The sequence below is a fragment of the Antechinus flavipes genome, chromosome 1 (genome assembly GCF_016432865.1).
Source record: "Antechinus flavipes isolate AdamAnt ecotype Samford, QLD, Australia chromosome 1, AdamAnt_v2, whole genome shotgun sequence".
Classification (NCBI taxonomy): Eukaryota; Metazoa; Chordata; class Mammalia; order Dasyuromorphia; family Dasyuridae; genus Antechinus; species Antechinus flavipes.
The window spans coordinates 698,178,577-698,197,404 of NC_067398.1; the positions used below are offsets into that span (position 1 = coordinate 698,178,577).

Here is an 18,828-nt window from a genome sequence, read left to right on the forward strand (position 1 = left end):
CATCTTACTCAGAACCCCATTACTAATAAATGACTGAAAATCTTCTAAGAGCCAGAGCCCACATTGAACCCTTGGATTACAGCATTCTTTCCACTATTCTAACTTTGCCAATTAATAAGGGTTTAGGTGGCCATTCTGGATCAGTCAGCATAGTCTGTATCGTCGACATCTGAGCTTGGACTTAGAGAGACATGGTTTCCATAGTTAAAGACTGCTATCACACCCTTCAAAGCTTTCTATTCTTTAGGCAAAATATTCCCAAGACCTTCATCTTCTCTTCCTGTAGCAAATTCTCAAGACTCCTCACTATCCTTGGACACACGCCTCTGGGGGCTATCCAGCTCTTCATCCTTCCTAAGTGAACAAAGCCCAGTTCTCCAGATGTGTCTGAATTAATATTCTTTCTCATCCCATATATTCTGCTTACCTCAGCCTTTTTTAAAAATTTAAAACATTTTATATCATCTTCATGCTTCTCTTAAAGCTGCCTAAATATTAAAAATATTATACACTATGGTCATTTTAATCCTACTCCAGAAATGCAGGGCTAATTCAATATAAGGAAGACATTATCCATAACTTACCATATTAATGCCAGAAATAATTAAAACCACATGATTATATCAATTGATGTTTAAAAATTGATGAAATCCAGCACCCCATTCTACTGGGAAGAACTCTAGGAAGTGCAAAAATAGACTTTTCCTTAATAAATAATAATCATCTAAAGTATCTTAAATGGAGATTAAAAAATCATATGTAATGGTTAAAAAGTAAGAGTCCTTTCCTGTAAGATCAGAACAAGGATGTGTATTTTCATCACTACTCTCTAGCATAGATCTAGAAATGATTGTTACAGCAATAAGACAAAGGAATAAGCAAGGAGGAAATAGTTACTACTTTTTGAAGCTGAATCAATGATTTCTTTAAAAAACCTGAAAGAATCAATTTAAAAATTAATTGAAATAGTAAGTTCAGGGAAGCTTCAGGTCATAAAATAAGTCCACATAGATCATTAACATTCCTGTATATTTCCATGAAAACTCAGCAGGAAAGGCTAGAGAAATAAATTCCACTCAAAATAATCATAAAAGATATAAAATATTTGGGTGTCCATCAACCAAAACACACCCAGAAATCATATGAATCCAGCTACAAAACACTCTTTACAGAAAAAACAAAGACCTAAATTCTTGGAGAAATGTTATTTTCTCATGGGTAATCTGAGCCAATATAATAAAAATGATAATATCCACATTAAACTGCTTGTTTAATTTTAACTTTGCCAATCAAATTCCCAAAAGAGTATATTTTACAGAACTAGAAAAAATAATAATGAAATTTATAGAGAAAAAGAAAAGGTCAAAAATCTCAATGGAAATAATTTTTTAAAAATGGGAAAGAAGAGAATCTGACAATAACGTGTATTTGAGTATCAGATTTCAAGTTGTACTCTATAACCATAAACCATTTAAAAGATTTGATACCGGTTAACAGTCAATCATTGGAACAGATTTAATACATAACATACAGAATAAAGTAAAAACAGTAAAATAGCATTTAATGAAACCATACAGCCCAGTTACTGGAATAAGAACTCATAATTTGGCAAAACTTGCCGGGAACATTGGAAAGCAGTCTGGAAGAAATTAACTATCTTACAGCATGTATTATGATAGACTTCAAGTGATAAATATATGACTTCAACATAGATAAGATGACATAAATAAATTGAAGGAGCGAGGAAAAAAATTCTTTGTGAGTTATGGATAGGGGAATAGTTCATAGATATAACGATGAAATGAAAGGATTGAGACAAAATGGACAATTTAATTATGTAAAAATAAGATATATTTATACAAACAAGATCAATGCAGTAAATTTAAATGAGAAACAAGTAATTAGGAGGAAATCTTTGTAGCAAGTTCCTTTAAGGTCTCATATCCAACATATAATGAAGAACTGATGTGAATTTATACTAACAAGAGCCATTCTCCCAAAAATAAATAATCAAGGGATATGAACAGGCAATTTTCAAAGAAGCTCAATCAATAGATACTTATTAAGTACTATTATATACCAGATACTGTGCTATCAACAACCACAAGGAAAAAATGCTCCAAATCACTAATAACTGAAGAAATGCAAAATAAAACAACTTTGAGTTTCTAACCCTCACCTATAAAACTGGCAGAGATGACAGAAAGGGAAAATCACAAATGTCAGAGAAGCAGTGGAAAAGCAGGAATACTAGTGTACTGTTAGTAAGATTGTAAATCAGTCCAGTCATCTTGGAAAGCAATTTAGAATTATGGCCAAAATTGTCACTAAAATATACACACCTACTATGTATGTGCCCCCAAAGACCTCAAAGAAAGAGGGGAAAAATCTATATGTACAAAAATATTTCTAGAAGCTCTTTTCATAATAGGAAAATGCCTCCCAACCTATTGGGGAATGGCTAAGCAAATTATGACATATAGTGTAATGAAATTATTGCACCCTTAAAAAATTATAAAAATGATCAGGTTCAGAGGAAATGAGAAGATGTCTTATGAACTGTTGCAAAGAGAAGGATCAGAATGAGAACAGCTCAGACAGTGACAGCACATTAAAGCTCCCTAAGTGTGTACGGTATTAGCTATTTTGGATTTCATGTTATACTATTGACTGAATGAATTTGTATGTCACTGAGACATGATGATCTTTTTCTGATAAATGGCTACTTTGTATCAGGCTCAGTACTAGGTATTTCCCTAAAAGTCCTGTTTGGTAATACAATCCTTAGAGCAATCAATATCATAGCAAAAATAAACATGATTTTTTTTTGGGGGGGGGAGGAGTGAGAAGGAAAAGTGGAACGTTGAGGAGTAACAGTCCGTATACAGTGAGGTAGAAGGAGGCAATAAGGTTGTAGAGCATATGACCACGTAGATTTAGAGTTAGAAAAAACCTTAGAAATTACTGAGCTCAATCCCATATTTAGAACTCAAAGGGATATGGGAGCCCCCCTCATTAGACAGCAGTTTTGAAGTTGGAGTCCAGGATCTGAGTTCAGTCGATAGATGAGAAAAATGAACCTCGGAGAAGTTAAATGACTTTCTGAGGACCACATTGCCGTTTGGTCTGAGGTAAAATTTGAATTTGGGTCTTCCTGACACTAAATCCAATGCCCTAAACACTGTGGTAGGCTACCTTTCCATACTGGGCGGGGCTACGTGACTCATGGATCCCCATTGTTCAGCATAGTCTGAGCATTGGCCACATCCCTAAAAAATAACTATCAGATCTAGGATTTATCCCATAGGTTCCTAAACTTTCAAGCTAGAAGGAATCTTAGATTATCATTCCAATCTCCAGACTCATTTATGAGGAAATGGAAACCCAGAGAAGAAATAATTTGCCCAAAGTCACAAGGTAATGAGCAACCAAAGTGAGATTTGAAACCAGAACCTTTTGACTCAAGTTCCTTTCTTACTGTATCACACTTCCTGCCTGAGATTGCCAGAGAAACAGGGGCACCAAGAACTGAGGAAAGCAGGCAAGAGAGGCAGATCTAGTCCCTCAGTACCCACTATGCCATGGTACGTCATGGGGGCTGGGATGATGCCTGCTCCCGCCTGCTGCCAGTTACCAGGCGGCCTCCCCAGGGGACTCCAGGTTTCACCAGCCCAAGCCAACCTCATTAATCACTGTCCCCAGCAGGGAAAGGGAGAGGAGAAAGAGGCGGGGCAGGAGAAGGAGGAAGAGGAGGAAGAGAAGGTCAAAATCTTGAAGGACAGTGGAACTGGGGGCCACTGTGCTGGGGGGAGCCCTTCTCTGCCACTTACAGACTGAGTGACTATAGACAAATTAATGTACTTTTGCAGATCTCATAGGAAGTAGAGGTGAAAATGAGCTCCCAACCCAAACCCCCTCATTTTGAAGAGAAGGAACCTCAGACTCAAGGAGCCATGTAAATTGCCCAGAGTTGTACAGCTGATAAGTACTCAAGGCCGGATTCAAATCAAGGTCTTCTAGATTCCATGTTTAGCATTCTATTTTATCGCCCTGTAATAGTCATTGATGGGTAGATTTGAACTCAGGTCCTGAGATTCTAACTTCAGTACTACTGTCTCCCAAGTTATTTTTAAAAATGGGGGAGCTTCCTCCTGTATCCTTTTTAATTCTAAATCTGGGATGGTTTTCAGATCTTGGGCATGTTATGGATCCCCTTAAAAATATCCCCCTTGACAGCTAGGTGGTGCAGTGGATAGAACACCGGCCCTGAAGTCAGGAGGACTTGAGTTCAAATTTGACCTCAAACACTTAATATTTCCTAGTTGTGTGACCTGGGCAAGTCACTTAATCCCTATAGCCTCAGCAAAAACAAAACAAAGCAACAACAACCAAAAAAAACCTCCCTCTTCTACTGGCTGCATGTCTGTGAGAGTCAGGGCTTTGTTGGGTGTCACCCTTAATCTCTCAAGCAAAAGTAGCCATCCTTCTTTAGGATCTCATTTTACTAAAGGCTGATAACAAGAAAAAAAAGAAATAAAACTTTGATATATTGTACCATATGGAACTCAGCAGGGCACCTTGAAGAGAAAGCCCCCAAAGCAGGATTAGCCACCTAGAGCTCTGAGCAGCCCCTGCTAGGTTCATCCTGAAGGGGGGATTCTTTTTCTCCCATCCCCCACCTATGACACCTCTTTCTTTTCTTCCTGACCCTCTACCCTTTTCCTCTTATCTCTCCCACTGTTTTCTCCCTCCTCTCCTGCTTGTATATTAACCCTGACCCTTGCCTGGTATTACAAGCTATGTAATGATAATGTTTATAATGATAATAATTATAACAACTAGCACCATAGAAGTTTTAAGATTTTCAAAAATATATTTATTTAATACATTTATATTTAATTTGTTTATATAATATTTGGAATATCATATAATAATTTAATATAATAATGTTATAATGATACAATATTACACTTACAACCACCCTGGGAATTAAGTGCTATTATTATTCCCTATTATAGATGAGGAAACTGAGGTAGTAGAGGTTGTTACTATTCTTTAAGGTCTTCTTCCTCACACCAGGTGCCCTGCTGCATTCAAGGCTAATGAGCTTGTTATGCTCCTGGCCTTGGAGAGAATCCTTAGGGATGAAGGCTTATAGAGCTGAAGGATGAGGTCTAGACTGAGTTCTCTAGAGAAGGGGAAAGAGGGACAGATTCAGAGGAAGGACAGGGATTTGTGATTGGAGAAGGTGATGGAGCAGTGGTAGAGGAGGTAAGAGGCATAGGAATGGAGATGGAGCCAAGATGAAAAGGGATTATGGAACTGGGAGAGAGGAGATCAAGCAAAAGCTGGATGATCACTTATTGAACATTATGGAGGACTTGTTTGGGGAATTATTGTCTTGTTCGAAGATGAGTTGGACTAGATGGTGTCTGGAGTCCTTTTCAACTCTGGGATTCTATGTTTCTGATCTGGAATGGAGATGTAGTAATGGACCTATAAGAAGGGGGAAAGGTTGGAGCTTTGGGATTAAGGAGATAAAGTACACAGGTGATAGCACCAAAGTGGGAGGCTGATGGAGCTGGATTGAGAGTGGTAGATCTGGGAAAGTAAGAAGTGATTGGTGCTATGGGGAGGTGATAGAGCAGGAACTGGGCAGTGATAGAGTTGGAATTGCATTGATGATAGAATTGGGATGGCAAAGGAGATAGAACCATGATGTTGGGGATGATGGAGCTAGGATTGAGAAATGAAGGATTGTGTCAGTGATGATGGAGCCTTTAATGGGGAATTAGTGGAGGTGATATGAGTGATTCACTTTGAATTCCTCCCTCTATCGCCACTAAATGAAAACAACCCTAGCCTCATCAACCCTATTATATGACTAGCCCTACACAGTATCTTCGCAGGGTTCCAGTGTCTGGGATAAGGCAGTGTTGGGATGGAAACTGGGTTGATGATAGGGCTTGGATGGAAAAGGTAATTGAGCTGAACTTTTGAAAGTGATGGAAACTGGTTTCCAGCAATGATGGCAATGGGATTCGAAAATCTCGTACACTCAGTTCTAACTCTGACATTGTATATTCTGTGGACTTTCCCATCATTTCCCCATTCTGTTCTAAGACCCCTCCCAGCTTTGACATTCTCCATTCTAAAGTCCCTCTCTGCCCTAAAATTCCTTGTTCTAAAGCCCCTGTCTTTAGACTGTGTTCTAAACCCCTTTCTAATTCTGCCTTCTTTGTTCTAAGACTCCTCACAGTGCTGACATTTTATTCTGTGCCCTTCCTCCAGCTCTGACATTCCCTATTCTAAGTCCCCTCCCAGCTTTGACATTCATTGCTCTAAGGTTTCTCCCGACTGACATTCTGGATTCAGAGGGTCCACCCCAACTATAATTTTATGCTCCATACCCCCTCCCAGCTCTGGTTTTTAATGATTCAATCTGGTCACCTGGCTCTGCCCATTCATTGGGAAGGAGCACCCCCTTTTCCTGCCTTCATTCACTAGCTTAAAAGGGCCCCAGGCTCTCCTGCCCATCTCAGCCCACCCTTCCCCCTAACCTCTTTACCCAACACCCCTTTTCTCATTCCTCTCTCCTCCGGGCTTCTGTGGCCCAGGGCCAGAGGAATCGGCTGTGTCTTGCCTTATTTCTCCAAGGGTGGCAGGTGGGTGAAAGGGGTGCAGAGGAAAGAGGCTGGCTCAGCCTTCCCTGATGGCAGAGGATGGCAAAGCTGGCGCCTGTCCCTGGAACTGAATGCATTTAAAATCCTAACAAAGAAAAGGGCCATCAGAGCAGCCAGGATTGTTATGGGGAAGAGTCTCGCAGAAGCTTTTCTGTGCTGGTGACGGGCAGAAGGAAGAGCAATTAGAGCATTAGGAACCCGCTCTGTTCTGCTGGGTACAGCTTGGGCAGCTCCTGTCCACTGGGATACAGGCCCACTGTCCCCTGGGTAACCTCCCCAGGACAACTGGCCTGTCACAGCTTGGCAGGAGGGGGGCTGGCGTTGAAATCTAGGGCAGCCCCAGTTAGAAAGGAGAGAATGGAGGATGGAATGGAGGGATCAGAAAAGGGAAAAAGGAGGAAGGGGAAGAGAGAGAGGCAGCAGAGACTCAGAGCTCGCAGGATGGGGAAATGAGCTGGCCACGATCCATCATATGAACCTAGATCCAGATCCCAAAAAGGGGCCAGCTAGTTGAACCTCCTCATTTTGCAGATAAAGAAACTGAGGCCCAGGGAGGGAGAGTGACTTGCTCAACCTTATAGAGAACATCAGAGAAAGAGTTTGAACTTAGGCTTCTGACTCCAGGGCCAGAAATCTTTCCCTTGTCACAAGTGAGGGATGAGCACATCAGAGAAACAGACCAGAGACAGTGGGGGTGGGGTCTTTTTCTGTGAAAACACAAAGACAGAGAAGGAGGGGAGAAAGAAAAGGAGGAGAAAAGGAGAGGAGAGAAAAGAAGATAAAGGAAGGAGGAGAGAGCAGTGAGTTGGGGAGGAGTGAAAGCAGAAAGAAAGAGGCAGGAAGGGGACGGAGCATGAGAATGGAGGAGTCCAAAGGAAGGAATAGAAAGGGAGATGGTCAAGGACAAGGGGAGGAGAAAAAGGATCTGCTCCCCTAGAAGGAGGAAGGGCAGGGCAGGAATGAGCCCCAATGAGCCAAGGTTCCCAGATGAGGCTGGGTCAGTATCAACTGTGGGAACCTCCCGGGGTGTCCTGGGATTGCACGGCCATAACAAGCCACCCTAACTAATCCACTAGCTTGGGGAAGCAGACTCTTCTGAAATACAGATGCCTCCTCCACAAAACCTGGGAAAAAACTTAGAGGAAAGGGCGCACACAAGAGGCAGCGTCCAAAGGTTTCTATTGAGGTCTTAAAATCCAGTTCAGTGCCCTGCAGAAGGCTGGGCTTGGAGTCAGGAAAACCTGAGTTCAAAGTCAGCCTCAGACATTTACTAGCTTGGTGAACGTGAGCAAGTCACTTAGCCATGTTTGTGCCTCAGATTTCCTATCTGTATAATGGGAAAAAGAAAAGCACCTGCCTCCTATGGTTGTTGTGAGGATCATGTGAGTGTGTGTATTACATATGTCTATTGTATGTATACATGTGTGACAGTATAAATTTGCATATCTAAACACACATATAACAGTGTCTGTGTATATACATACCTATAACATTGTGCATATATACATGCATATGACAGTTTTTATATATATAAACACACATATACTGTGTGCAAATAGATACCTATATATGTATAATATATACACTACACATACAGGTATGCAATGTACATGTTTAGATAGTGTGTTCCTATGTGTATAATGTCACATAAATAGCAGTATCTTGTATCTATGTGCAGAATATATGTATATTCTACATATATAGCTAGACCGCACATGTATGTGTTGTTTGCACTGTTATGTTTATATGAGGCAGCCGGATAGCACAGTGGATGGGTCTGGAGTCAGGAAGACGCGAGTTCAAATCTAGCTTCAGAGACTTACTCACTGTGGGACCCTCAGCAGTTTGTCTCAGTTTTCTCATTGGTAATAAATAAATAAGCTAGAGAAGGCAACAGTAAACCTCTCCAGAAGCTTTGGCAAGAAAATCCCAACTGGGGTCACAAAAACTCAGGTGCCATTGAAATGGATCAACCACAACTACAATGTATATGTAATCTGTAATGTAGGTGTGTATATACACACATAGATAGGTATAATGTCTGGATAATATATATTTCTAATACCAATGTGTGTAATATAATGCATCTACATGTATTGTGTATATATGTGTTGTGTGTATAGATATTTATCTATAGATACAGATTAAATGGGTATGAATGATAGCTATTTTTCTCTCCTATTGAGCTCTGAGAATTCCAGGAGCATTGTTGTTGTTGTTGATGATGATGATGGTGATGATGGTGATGGTGATGATGTTGATGATGATGATGATGATGATAGTGATGGTGATGATGATGATGATGATGGTGATGGTGATGATGATGATGATGATGGTGATGATGGTGGTGGTGAGAGTGTTTGTTCTTTGTTCTCAAAGAGGACCATGACCTCAGGAAGGTTTACACCATGACATGCTGGCGAATTGGATTTGAGTGAGGGAGGGCTGGGCAAGGGCACCTGCCTCAGTTTCCCCTTCAGAGCCATCTGGGTCCAGTGGCCAGATATAGATCTGGACAACTGGAGATGGCCACGGATGCAAAGGGAGATCTTGGCCTTTTTAAGCTAAGGGCTTCAACAGGTCTCACTTTGATGGAGGCAACAAGAAGGCAAAGGGGAGAGACATGGAGATTATGGAAGATATTCTTGGGTCCAGTCATTAAGGACTTCAGTTTGGAGCTGTTTAACTCATTGGAATAGGAGAGGAGATGCGCATTAATGAGAAGAAGGAACCCAGCCTGATCTCCTCCTTTTATAGATGAAGACAATGACTTTTAAAAAGCTTTTTATTTTCAAAACATCTGCAGAGATAGTTTTCAGCATTCACCCTTGCAAAGCCTTGTGTTCCACTTTTTTTCTCCTTCCTCTCCCCTAGACTGCAAGGAATCCAATCTATGTTAATCATGTGCAGTTCTTTCGTGCCATATGCACACACTATTTCAATATGCACATTGCATTGTGTCTGTATGTAGGGTGTATGTATATTGTACATATGTAGGTTTATGTTTATACGTAGCTTAGCAGGGACCAAACCAGCCTGTACCCCAAGACTGGCTGGTCTCTCGGATGGGTACCACCGAGACCCACTGATTAAAAGGTATCCTGGTCAGTGGGTGCAGATGGTCCTGTGGAACTCATCCTCTCCTACGTAAGATAGATGGCTCAGCCATGGCTGAGGTCTTATTTCATTTCAGGTGACAGAGAGGGAAAGGAGTAATGTCATCACATCAGGTCATTATGGGTCTGCCCAGCCCAGTCTCTGGATCTTGGCTTCCTTCTGTCCCTCCCTATCATGAGTCAATGGCAGACCTTGTGCTAGAATTCTGGTCCCATCTCTCTCATAGTCTCCACTGCTTATATTGTCGGGTCACAGGGACACAGGAGAACAGCTCTAGAAGGGGAAGAATCCTTCAAATAAATCTTTCATTTTCCAGATAAGCCTCCGAGATCAGATAGAGAAAAAGCAAAGATAGTAATTGAATCCAGCTCTTCTGGCTTCACAATTTCCATTCTCTCCTCCCAAGTCTAAGATTCTTTAATAGAGGAAAGGAGCGTGGCAGGTAGACTGAGGCCAGCCTAGGATAGCGGAGGTCAGCATCAGCGTCCCATCTCTCCCCACTCAGCAGCCCCTTCAGATCCATAGTCCAGGTGCCCAAGAGCTGGACAATGTGGCACAGCCAGTCCCCTTCCAATTTGGTTAAAAGCTTATTAAAAGGACTCGGTTCCTGGGCATTTGAAGGAAAAGGGCCCAAATCAGGAAGCAGAGACTTGGCGCTGGCCCAGCCAAGACTCATTGCACAAGACTCCTCTTGTGGTTTTGAGACGAAAGCAGGTTAAGACGTCATCAGATCTTAGGAGACACCCCTGCAAGCTGGGAATAGACGCCTGCCTGTTTTTCCCTCTCTCCGTGCCGTCGTCCCCAAGGCCACTTGTTTGCCTCTGTGGAATCTGAGCTCTTCCTGGTGACTCCAGCAGGGCGCTGGACCCCTGCCCATCCCCTAATCTTGCTTTGCTTTCCCTGCTGCTCCCCTCCCTTTAACTGCAGGGCCCAGGGCCAGGCCAGCTTTGTTGACAAGAGAGCCCACGGAAACCACTAATGTGTGTCTGTTTAGCCAGATGAGCCCCCTGGGAGGGATACATAGCCAACATTACACTTCAGACGCAATTATTGATTACACTCATGGGCTCCCAGAGGGGCCTGAGGATCACGGGGTCGCTAGCTGGAGGGGAATCTCGGTAGCGTCTAGGCAGTCCGTCAGCAAGCATCTGGGATGTATTTACAAGGTGCCGGGTACCGTGCTAAGCACTGAGGATAAAAGGAGGAAAAACGGTCCCCGTCCTCAAGAAGATCCCAGTCTAACGGAGGGGACAAGACGCAAACAACTGTGTACAAATAAACTATAGATAGAATAAACTGAAGATAATCAAGAGAGGGAAGGCACTAGCAGTGGCAGAAGAGCTTCGCTAGACAGTGAGATAAAAATAACATTTCTCTAGTGCTTACTATGGAGACAGCTGGGTGGCTCAGGGTATAGCTGAGTCCGGGAAACCTGGGTTCAAATGGCCTCAGACACCAACTAGGTGACCCCGAGCAAGTCACTTTACCCTGTTTGCCCCAATTTCCTTATTAGTAAAAATAAACTGCAGAAGGAAATAGCAAGCCACTCCAGCATCTTTGCCAAGAAAACACCAAACCATCTTCAGACACTTGCTAGTGGGAGGACCCTAGGCGAGTCACTTTGCCCTGTGTTCTTCACTTTTGTCAACTGTAAAATGAATTGAAGAAGGAAAAGTAAATCACTTCAGTATATTTGCCAGGAAAACATCAAACCAAATTCAGACATTTGCTAGCTGGATGACCCTAAGCAAGTCACTTTACCCTATGTTCCTCAGTTTCCTCAACTGTAAAGTGAATTGAAAAAGGAAGTAGTAAATCACTGCAGTATCTTTGCCAAGAAAACATCACACCATCTTTAGACACTTGCTAGTGGGAGGACCGTAGGCAAGTCACTTTGCCCTGTGCTCCTCATTTTCCTCATGAACTAAAGAAGGAAATAGTAAATCACTGTAGTATCACTGTCAAGCAAACCCCAAATCAGATCACAAAGAATTGGACATGACTGAACTATATGCTTACTATGGGCAAGCAACTTACAATTATTATTTTATTCTCACTATGATTCCGGGAGGTATATGCAATTATTAATCCTCATTTTACAGACGAGGAAACTGTGGCAAACAGAGTAAAATGACTTACCCAGGGTCACATAAGTAGGAAACCTCTGAGGCCAGATTGAATACAAACCTTCCTGACTCAAGTCACAGCACTCTATTCTTTGCACTACCTAGCTAGGAATTTGAGCTGAGCCTGAAAGGAAACCAGAGAAATTCAGAGGAAGCAATGAGGATGAGAGAGAGAGCATTCCAGACCTGAGAGACACCCAGTGTGAGGGTAAAGAGAGAGAGTGAGGAGCGGAGGATGACCCCAGCTTTCAGCTGATTAACTGGGACGATGATGGTGCCCTGAGTGATAACAGGGAAGTTGGGAAAGGAGGATTTGTGGGGAAAGATAGTTTTATTTTGGACATGTTGAGTTTGAGATGTCTGTGGAACATTCAGTGAGAGATGTCCAGACACAACCTCCTGCCTTTGCAGATGAGGAAAGAGAGTCCCAGAAAAAAGGGCAATGATTTGGCCAAAAGATCATACAAGTATTAAAGAGCAGATTATATGCCAGATTTTAGGACTGTAGTTCCAGTGATCTCTCCAGTAAATCAGTAAGTACTTACCATGTGTTAATTATTAATGAAACAAATAAAGAAACAAAAAACAAAAGCCAGTCCCTGTTTTTAAAGAAGGATAACATACAACTGGGATAAGGTAAACGAGATTGTTCAGGGCCTCCAGAACCAGGGACCAGGTCAGCCAGGACCCCGAGAGTCTTCAAAGGCTCAGGGAAGCTCTGATCTGTTTCTGCTGTCTCTTCAAAGCAAAGGGAGTCAAGATAATCAATAGAATCTTGGAGTCAGTCACCACCATAGAACTAGAAGGAGAGCGGATGTTAGGGTATGAGTGCTTGGGAGCATGACCTGGGAGAAAGAGCCCTTGATTTGTAGGCAGAAAATTTCTATTTGTGTAACCATGGGCAAATCTATAAAATCTCTGAATCTCAATTTCTTCATCAATAAAATGGGGGAGTTGGGACTGATTAGCTCTAAATCCCATATGTTTAAATTGTTTTATATATACATATATATGTGTGTGTGATATATATATATATATATATATGGTATAATCCTTATATATGTATCTATATATAGATATATACCCCTATAGATATAGGGTATAGATATATAGATATATACCCTATAGCATATAAGCCCCCTCTTCCCAATTTCAAAATAACTTCTCTACTGGCCAGCCCCAATGCCCATGATTCCACCTTTGATGATTCAGGATCCAGAGATCATCTGGTTTAAAACCAGAAAATTATAGTGAGTGCCTTTGTCTCTGGCCACAGGTGAAACATTTAAGTATAATTATTTTCAGAAAGGATACAGTGGAAAGAGCAATGCACTTGGCTTCAGAAGCCCTTCATTCAAACCACACTTCTGTCATTATTTTTGTGATCTTGAGCAAATCTTTTAGCCTCTCTGAGCCTCAGTTTCCCCATCTGTAAAAAGAAGAGCAAATCTCTTAACCTCTACAGGGATTGGACTAAGCTCCAGCTCTTTGATCTTAAGAACAGCTGCTGATCTTAGGCTGTGTTGATAGACCCACTGCACTCTGTCCTGGTCAGGCCATACTTGGAGTATTGTGTCAGCTTTGGGCATCGTGGCTAAAAAAAAAATTGATAAGCTAGAAATCAATAAGAAAAAAGAAGCCGACATAGGAAAGAGTCTGAAGATCATGACATAGAAAGATTGATGGGATTTGAGGATCTTTTTCCTAGAAAAGAGTCAGAAGAGGTACAAGAGAAATTCCACATTCTGCTTGGCCCCCGAGGGCAGAACTAGGCACTATGGGTGGATATAGTAAGGAATAAGAGTAAGGCTTCATGTCCCCCCCAAAAAATTTAACAGTGAGGGCTGTTCAAGAGTAGAACTGGATACCTCAGGAGTTGGTGGGTTCCCTTTTATTGGAGGTCTTCAGACAGAGGCTGAATGGCTGCCTATTGCAGGCTAAAGAGGATTCTTGCTCAGGTGTGGACTCTATGACCTCTGAAGTCCATGCCAAATCTAAAATCTTTTGAGTCTTAGATATCTGACTTAATGGCACTTAGGAAGGACGAAGGTGGCCAAACCTTGCTTTCTGTAGATCCTTCAAGTCTTTGATAACTGATTTAATGGCACTTAGGAAGGACTGGGGATGGACAAGCTTTGTTTCCTGTGGTTGTTATGGTCACTTAGGGACCCTAAAGCCAGGCTTCTGATGGCCTCTTGTTCTTCCCAAAGTTCTGATCAGGGAAGGTCTTTATTCTGCACTGGGATCGTTCCAGGCTACATATATAGACACATGACCATGCTTTTCTAACTCTCTCCCTGGCTCTCTGTAATAGCTGCTGCCTTCATGTTTTTCCCCCACAGCCTGACAGGATGTCCCATGACCACCTTCCCCTCTTGGGCCCTGGCCCGGCTCCCTTTCCGGCGGGGGCCCCTCTGGTCAGCCGGTGGGGCCCCCTTTCCTCATGACTCTCCCACCCACACACTGAAGTCATTTCCCTCAACCCCTGAGAAGAGGGCCGAGGTTGGAGAGAAGGGGAAGGAGGTCACAGCTGTTGCTCTTCAGGGCCCCCCTGCAAAAGGGAGGTAGGAGGAAGAAAAATAGTGAGGAGGCAATTTGAGCTGCACTGTAAAAAAAAAAAAAAAAAAAAAAAAAAAAACCTAAGAAAGAAGATGGTGGTGAAAAACCACCAATAAAAAATGTTGGGGTTTTAAAATTGTTTTTCAACCACATCCCACTCTTTATGACCACATTTGTGGTTTTCTTGGCCAAGGTCCTGAAGCACTTTGCCATTTCCAACTCTAATTTATTTGACAAATGAGGAAACGGAGGCAAACAGGGTTAAATGACTTGCTCAGGGTCACATGGATAACAATCGTATGAAGCTGGATTTTAACTCACAAAGACATCTTCCTAATTCTAGACCTAGCACTCTACCCACCCAGCTGCCCCATTTCTATAATGGTTTAAGGTTTATAAATTATAAATTTTCAAAAGCAACTGTGAAAGGAGTGATGTTATTATTAAACAAGTGAGGAAACTGAGGAAACACACTTAGGAGAGGTGACCGGAATGAGGCAGTGTGGAACCAATGTAATGCACTAGATGAAACATCCAGGTGAAGAATAGATGAAGCAATAACACTAAAAGGTTTATTCCGGCCCTTACCCACTGGGCTATGGTTCCCAAACCATCAACCCAGAATCTCAGACCTCAGGGGCCATCCATCCTAAATGTACAGGACCGAAGAGCTTCTCTCCATAAAACTGGCAAATGGTCTTTGCTGAAAGACATCTGATCAAGGGAGCTCGCTCTCTCCTCAGACAGCCCATTCCAGCTTGGGATTACTCTTAATTATTAGGAAGTTTTCCCAGACATCAAGCCTAAATCTGCCTCCTTGCAGCTTCCACCCACTACTCCTTATTCTGGAGCCAAGTCAAACCAGCTCAATCCCTCCTCCACACCCTTGAAGTATTTGAAGATGCTTTCTTGTCCTTAAAGTCTTCTCTTCTGTTTGCACTGCCTCAGCTCCTCCCTCACGTGTCAGAAACTCAAGGTCCTTCGTTACGTCCTGATTGACCTTCTCTGGCCACCCCCCATCCCACTTATTAGCCGCCTTCCTAAAGCAAACACGAGATTTCATCTTTGTCTCACGGGGACATATTATAGTTGGGCTCATTAATAATACCACTAATAATAATAATCAGCATTTATATAATGCTTTGCATTTTACAAAGTTCTTCCCATGTGTTATCTCAACAATCCTAAATCCAGATCTTTAAGGGATAGAGGTCGTAAGACAGGTGCTATAATAACAATAGTATTTATATATGAGTATTCATATATACATATATATTTATACATAGCACATATAATAGATATGCATAGAATAAATAGCATTTTATATATTTATTTATATGTTTATAAATAATATTTAAATATGAATATTCATATATACATATCTATTTATATATAACACATTATATATATGCAGAGAATAAATACTATTTTATATATTTATTTATATGTTTATAAATCATATTTAAATATGAGTATTCATATATGTGTATATATTTATACATAGCACATGTAATATATATGCATAGAATAAATACTATTTTATATATTTATTTATATGTTTATAAATCATATTTAAATAGTATTCATATATATGTATATATACATAGCACATATAATATATATACATAGAATAAATACTATTTTATATCTTTATTATATGAATATTTAATATATAATATTTAAATATGAGTATTCATATATATTTTTATATAGTATATATAATATATATTTATGCATAGAATAGTGTATATATATTAAATTTAAACAATATTTAAATGAGTATTCATATATACCTATATTTATACATAGCATGTGTAAGAACTATATAAATGTTAGCTATTATTATTTTTATTATTCCTGACTCCCAGTCTTGTGTTCTATCCACTGAGTCACCCAGCTGCCTATGAGATTAGGAAAGAAGTCCAGAGACTTTAATGACTTACCTTGTGTCACTCAATGAATCAGTGGCAGAACTGAGAATGACTCCCAGACCCAAGTCATTCTTGTCCTGAAAGGGCACCCTCTGATGTCTCCTCCCTGCGTTACTTCAATAAGTCCCTCAACCTCTGCCTGCCTCAGTTTCCTGATTTGTAGTCTAGATGAACTGGTATTTAAATCCTGGATTCAACATGCGTTCCTGCTAAGATGGTGCCAAGCTATAATGCTCATTTGTAAACTATTTCTTGCCAGCCTTAGAAAAGAAATTCTAGAAGTCAGCTCTTTTGGAAGCTGGAAATCTGAATTTTAGATAGCTTTAAATCTCTGAAATGGGCAGCTAGGTGGCTAAATAAGCACTTTGCAAATATTATCTCATTTGATATTACTACTTCTTGAGGCAGCTCATTTTACTTTTGGAGAGCTCTAATTGTTTAAAGCTAGGTGGCAGCTAAGTGTGCTGTCTGGAGTCAGGAAAATTCATCTTCTTGAATTGAAATCTGGTCTCAGACACTTACTAGCTACGTGACCTTGGGCAAGTCACTTGACTCCTTGTGCCTCAGTTTCTCATCTGTGAAATGAGCTAGAGAAGGAAATGGCAAAACTAATCTAGTCTCTTTGCCAAGAAAACCCCAGAGTCAAGAACAACAGGACATGACCGAACAATGACTAAACCACAACAAAAAATTTCTGATCCTTTTAAGTGAGAAGAGATGCTTTTATTGGCCTGTCCTATGAAATCCTCCTTAGGAAACATGGTAGCCAAAGGCATAGAAAGAGATAACCAATCCAGAGGTCAATAAGCTTATATTAAGCACCTACTATGTGCTAGGCACTGTACTAAGCACCAAAGATACAAAGAAAGGCAGATAACTGGTCCGGTCCTCAAGGAGCTTACCACCTAATGGTGACTTCCCCAGCATAGTGGGTGCATCCCAGAGAATTGGAACTCAAGCATCCCTGTCTCCTTCGACTCCGAATCTGCCTCCAGGCTACTTTTCTTGCTGGTTCTGGGATGTCACTGCCCTAGTCTTGGACTGCACTTAGAAGCCACTCTGCACTGGAAGGAAGCTGTGGAAAATTGCCAAGGAGGCGGAGACAAGAACCGAAGGGTATAGGGTAACCTACTCTAGAAGGACAGTCTCCCTAATTACTCCACTCCCAAAGGCCCCACTCTGGAGATTTCAATCTCGTTTCAAAAGGGCTCCAGGGACCAAATCTTAATAACTACCAGAAAACAGGCAGAAAAATCAATACCCTTGTAAATAGAGCAGTGGCCAACAAGAACTCAGCAGCTAGCCTGTGCTGGACAGCGCCAACCTACCCAGCTCCCTTGGCTTTCTCCCCTATCCCTATGGCCAAAGTAAGGTGAAGGTTTCTGCAGAATCCTTTGCTGCTAGACACGACCAGACCCAGTTAGATTTTGGTACTCTCCTCCCAGATCTCTTCCCTCTGACTCTATCCCCACATCCCTGCTATAGGTCACTAAACCAGCATCCTCTACTAAAAATTCCACTTCTCCCTCGCCTCACCATCAATTTCTGGGGCCCCTGGACTGTGCCAGGGTTCACAATGAATGACTCAGACAACGGGACTATTTTTCCTCCCTCTTTTTTGAAATCTTTCCCCTCACCTCTCAATCTGATCGTAGATATATAGATTCTTTCTTCCCGAAGTCAGAGAGACCTAAAAGTCCATCTAAGTCCAACTCTCGTTTTTTTAAAGAGGAAGTTAATGGAGAGGGGAATGATTTGACCCAAGTCTCACAGGTAGTAATTGGAAGAGATGGGATCTGAACCATTGCCAATTCTACCTCCTCCTAAGTAACTCTCCCTTCTCTTCCCTCCTTCATCCCTACTGACTCTCCCCCATATCAATCTTCATTACCACTCACTCCCACTATTGCAATATTCTCCTGTTAATAGATCTGTTCATCTCTTTTCAGTCTAATGGGGCCAATCTAACATTTCTAACATGTAAATTGGGTCATATTGCTACTCTGGCCCAAACCCCTCGACTTGATTGCTTCTGGTAAAGTTCATATTCCACTGCCTGAAATTCGGTACTCTCCAGAACATGACATCACCGTGCCTTTCCAACTTTATCTCATCACACACACACACACACACACACACACACACACACACACATTTCACATCACTATGTCCTGTGTCTGAAATGCCTTCTCTCTGAATCTTTGCCTGTGGAAAACTCTACAAGTCAGTACTCAAAGGTCAGCTCTTCCATGAAGCCTTCCCTGGTGCCTTTGGTAACTTGGACCTCTCATTGAACTTTGTTTCTACCTATTAAGTTCCTACTTTGTGCCAGGCACCGTGCTACCCCCTGCGAAAGACATCTCTCAAGGAGATCACAGTCTAACTGGGGAGACAACAGAAAAACAACTATGT

The 18,828-nt window shown here is 41.5% G+C and overlaps 1 protein-coding gene across 2 annotated transcripts in view; it reads left to right on the forward strand.

Annotated features, from left to right (window-relative positions):
• DTX1 (deltex E3 ubiquitin ligase 1) overlaps positions 1-18,828 on the forward strand; it is a 61,337-nt gene that overhangs the window by 13,234 nt on the left and 29,275 nt on the right. The window lies entirely within an intron of this gene.